The sequence below is a fragment of the Vombatus ursinus genome, unplaced genomic scaffold, assembly GCF_900497805.2.
Source record: "Vombatus ursinus unplaced genomic scaffold, bare-nosed wombat genome assembly UNPS02010548.1, whole genome shotgun sequence".
Classification (NCBI taxonomy): Eukaryota; Metazoa; Chordata; class Mammalia; order Diprotodontia; family Vombatidae; genus Vombatus; species Vombatus ursinus.
This window is the reverse complement of record NW_020950326.1, coordinates 9,239,268-9,244,500: the sequence shown is the minus strand read 5'-3', so window position 1 is coordinate 9,244,500 and position 5,233 is coordinate 9,239,268. Positions and strand designations below refer to the sequence as shown.

General features: G+C 39.2%; 1 pseudogene; it reads left to right on the top strand.

Annotated features, from left to right (window-relative positions):
• Window positions 1–3,113: 3,113 nt before the first annotated feature.
• LOC114037738 lies at window positions 3,114–4,740 on the top strand (annotated as a pseudogene).
• The last annotated feature ends 493 nt before the right edge of the window (window positions 4,741–5,233 follow it).

The following is a 5,233-nucleotide window of genomic DNA, read 5'->3' as shown; positions in this document are numbered from 1 at the left end:
TTCACCAGTAAACCTGTCTCTTTACAAGATATGGCTGTGGAATACGACAGGTGTCAGCACCATGGCCAGGGGTGGCAGAGAAACTGGGAAATGAGTCAGCACTATAGCAAGGAACAGCACTGAACAAGTAAGAACAGAAGTGAAAAGGATCCACAGATTACAGCCATAATTTGTTTTATTCTTTTAGTTCAAGGCTATTGTAGTTTAGGTTGTTGTTGGGGTTTTTTTTAATAATGATATTTATCAGATTGGCTAACATGACAGAAAAAGAAAATGGCAAATGTTGGAAGGGATGTGGAAAAATAAGTTGGTGGATTTGTGAACTTTTCCAACTATTCTAGGGAACAATATGGAACTATTTCCAATTGAGGGGATGCCCACCAATTAGGGAATGATTAAACAAGTTGTGATATATGATTGTAATGAAATTTTATTGTGCTATGAGAAATGATGAGAAGGATCATTTCAGAAAAACTTGGAAAGATTTATATGAACTGATGTAAAAAGAGCAGAAAAGAGCAGAATGTAAAAAGATGTAAAAAGGAGAACATTGTACACAGTAACAGCAACATTATAATGATGACCAACTGTGAAATACTAAGATACTCTGATCAATATGATGATCCAAAATAATTCCAAGGGACTCCTAATGAAAAATATTATCCACTTCTAGAAAGAACTGATGAACTCTCAATGCAGATTGAAGCGTATTGGTTTTCATTTTATTTTTCTTTTCTTTTTGCAACATAGCTAATGTTGAAATATGCTTTGCATGACTTCACATGTATAATGGGTATCATAGTGCTTATACTCTCAATGGGAAGGAGGGGTTTAGGAAGGGAGAATTTGGACCTTAAATTTTAAAAATAAATGGGTTTTTTTAAATAAATAAATGATACTGTGAGGATCAAATAAAATCATGTAAAGTACCTTGTAAGCTATAAATCACTTTTCTTATAATTCCACAAGGTAGATTCTCCATTTTTCAGCTAGGGAAGCTAAGATTTAGATATATTACAAAGATCACATGATTAGAATGTGTTGGACCTGATAATTGAACTCATATTTTCTGACTCCAAGGTTACTACTTTTCTTGGAAGCCATGCTATAGATCTTAGAATCACAGGAATTAGAATTGTAGGAAGCTCAGAGTCTGTAAGTCCACAAGCATTTATTAAGCTGTGCGTACCAGGAGGAGGCAACCAGGTGGTGCAGTGGCTAGAGTGTTAGGCCTGGAGTGAGAAAGACTCATCTTTGTGAGTTCAAATCTGGCCTCAGACACTTACTAACTGTATGACCCTGGGCAAGTCACTTAACCCTGTTGCCTCAGTTCCTCACTGATAAAGTGAGCTGGAGGAGGAAAGGGCAAACCATTCTAGTATCTTTGCTAAGAAAACCCCAAATAGGGTCACAAAGAACCAGGCACACTAAAACGACTAAACAACATGTACCAGAAACTGTCCTAAGTGCTGGGGATACAGAGAAAGGTAAAACCACTCGGATCCCCTGATCTAACACCCTTATTTTACAGATGAGGAAACTGAGACCCAGAGAAGTGAAGTGACTTGTCCAGATCACATAGGTAGTATCAGAGGAAATGAGTGCCAGCCCTCTGCTTCCAAATTCAGAACTTTCTCTGTTACCTCACACCTCACCACTACACCTGCCTAGCTGTTACATTGCCACTTTGACTCAAATTAGAGAAAGTTGTGGCAGGTGCCTGAAAACCCTTTGTAGACTACACAGTCATCAATCCAGCTGCCCTCTCTGAGCCTAAGACTGGGGTCACCCCCAATTCACAGAGAGTGACTAGAAAAGTTCCAGGAATTTTCTAGGAAACATAGGCAGGCAATAGGTTGACTCTTTAGTTTTCATAAATGTATTACCACGCACAAGAAATAATAGTACTAGCCAGGTCATCTTTGTGACCAAAAAGTCTTGATACTGGGTTTAAAGCAATCATTAGAGAAGTGAGCAGAATTTAAAGACCTTTAGTTCTAAGTGTGTGTGTGTGTCTGTGGAGAACTCTGCTCCCCGAAGGCTAACGCAGGCCCTGTTTTTTTCTCTGATTGATGTCCCTTTATCAACAATTTCTGTCCTACTCTGATTACTTGCGTCAGATATATTATCCCCCAGAAATGATGTCTATAGATTGCCAGCTTAGTTATCATGATCACAAATAAGCAGCCGGCTCCTCTTTGATCTGGGGTTTGAGAACCTTCACTGGAACGTGAATCACTGAGATGCCTATAGCTAGTACTTTTGCTATTACTGTATTCTCTTTTTGTATCATAGAACAGCTGTTAAGAATGCATCATGGCCATCACCTAAGCCATTATTTCAAAGAGACAGCTCGGACATCAATGCTTACCTCTTTGTAGGAGACACTGGTTCCCTAAGACATGAAGAGTATTTACTGACTGCCTCTTATATGTGTCATACCACAACTGTGGGATTGTAGGAATTAATACCAGAAGGGAGCTTAACGATCATCTATGCCAACCTCTTCTTTTTACAGATTAAGAAGCTGAGACCCAAAGAAGTGAAATGATGTGTAGCATAGTACAGAGGGAAGAGCACTGGCTTTACAGCCAGAGAACCTAGGCTGAAATCCTACCTCTGACACTGACTTTGATCAAATCACTTTTTCTCCATGGGCCTCAATCTGAAATGAGGATGTTGAATTAGATGCCCTCTGGGGTCTCTTCCAGCTCTAAATCTATGATCTTATGATACTCAGTCATAGGACCTACAAGTAGTGAGTGTCACAACTAGAATTCAAACCCAGCTCTTCCAGTTCCAAACCCAGTGTTCCTTTCACTAGTGGACTTGCAGGCAGGAAGAATTGGTTTCAAATCCTGCTTCAGACACTTGTTAATTGTAAGATAGCCCTGAGTAAGTCACTCTGTTCTTTAAGGCTCAGTTTCCTCCTTTGTCTAATGGAGAAAATAATAGTTCCAGCACTTACCTAATAGGGTTGTTATAAGATCAAATGAGATCATGTAGATTAAAAAGATTTTGAAAATGTTAACACCAAATACAAATGTCAATTATTATTGTTACTATTATGCCATGCTGCTCATTGATGTCAAAACTCCAACTACTCAGTAATGATGATTTTGTGCCAACAGGTACAGCATGCCAATGAGCTCCTGAGCAGAGCCTGTGCTCTGCCCACCTGGCAACAGACACCACTAAAACCACAAGAATTCATTTTTCCTTGCGGCTTTTTCTATACAATGCCAGCACCTAAGTTCTCTTCATTCCATTGTAGGCTACTCCAAGTCCTAGGCCTTTTCAGTCAGAGTGATATGCTCATAGGACTTCCAGGTCTGACTAAGTTCATCAGTACAGTTACAGTCTCCTTCAACTCTCTGCAATGTTTGTGGATCTTACCCAATGTCAGAGGCTTTGGTCATTGGCCCAGGGCAGGATTTTCCATTTGTTTTGCCCAGAAAAGTAGAGTTTTTATTCAATAGGTCACACAGATCTGCATGTTCCCAAGATTAGAAAATCAGCTTGAGGTAGTTTCTCATTGATTGAATTAGCTAATGCTAGGGAGTAATGAATGATGAAGGTTGTCTCAGAGAGTGAGACTGAGCTGATCTGAGACCCTCTCTTTATGTTGTTTTGGACAGGCCTATGAGTTCATTTGCACTTAGCACTTCCAGTGAGGAATGTCCCTCTTCCAATACCAATCTGCAACTCAGAATCTTAGAGTTGTCTGGAACTTGAGTAGTTATGTGACTGGTTCATGTTCACATAGCCAGCATGTGTTGGTTGAACTCAGGTTGTCCTGGCTTTAAGTCCAGTTGTCTATCCACTGCTCCAGGTTTCCTCTCTTCTACTCAGAAGAGAAAAATAGTAAGGAAAGGTTACTAACAATGGACATATGAGGTGATATGTTCTTTTCTATTTATTTCACATGCATAAATCCTGACTGCCAACCACATTGTAACCCCTCAAGGGCAGAGTCCATATCTTATCAATCAACAATCAACAAGGATTTATTAATCACCAACCATTGTACCAGCTATTGTGCTAGGCACTAGGGCAAAAAATACAAAAGTCTCATTCTAATGAGCTTATATTCTAATACAACTTTCTGCTATATGTACCCTCATAATCCAAACATGGTGGCTTTCGATGGTGGGCCCATTGGGGGAGGGGGCAGAGGGAGAGATGCCAGAGTCATTGTCTCTGGTTCAGGCTACTTCTTGAAACGAGAGATCCCTGCACTGAGTTCCAGATTCTATTTATTACTGATGAAATACAAAACTGGGTTGTGGCTGGTTATTGATCATGAAAATGTCAGGCCTGACATAAACATCCTTGGAACAGCCCTTTCTGGTGGCTTATACCCTCTATCAGCCATGTTATATGATGATGAAATTATGCTCACCATTAAACCAGAGAAACATGAGTCAACTTATGGTGGAAATTCACTGACCTGCTGAGTGGCAATAGCAGCCCTGGAGGTTTTGGAATAGCAGGGCCTTGCTAAAAATGCAGATATAATGAGTAACATCTCAAGAAATAAGCTGATGAAGTTGCCTTCTGACATTATGAGAGAAACTAAAGCTTATTATGCTTGGAAAGTGTGTCTGTGTCTTCATGACAATGTACTTCTGGCTAAATCTACCCATGGGGATATCATTAGGTTGGCACTACCACTTGTGATCAAGGAAGGTGAAATTTGAGAGTGTTGAAATTATTAACAAGACCCTTTTGTCTTTCTGAAGACTTTTTGTTTTCCATTGCATCTGGTAACTGGCTGAAGGCAGGAGATACATTTATGTGCTAGAAAGTCTCTGCTCTAAGGGCAAGTGTGACCCACTCCCACATGTCTTAGAGAACAAACTTTTTTACTTGATGTATAATAGAGTGAAAACTGAATCACTTCAGCTTGCTGTTTAATGTAACTCTGAGAGATTCTATTCAATTAACTGTATTGTCTTCTTTCTAAGTTAAATGGCTGAAGTGTATTTGTATATTGACATCTTTAAAATTCCTGTAAGTATTGGCCACCAAGTCTGAAATGTAATATATGTATACATTTTTATAATTTTGCCTTTTGTAGAATGGTATAAAAACTTTTGTACTTGAAACATTTAACTCTAAGGGAATTAAGTGAAAGATTTACTTAACTTTGAGGTAAATAACAAAAGTCCATTGGCACAGGTCCAGGGATGTTTGGTGATAAACTTGTTCATCTGAATGCTAAGACAGGACT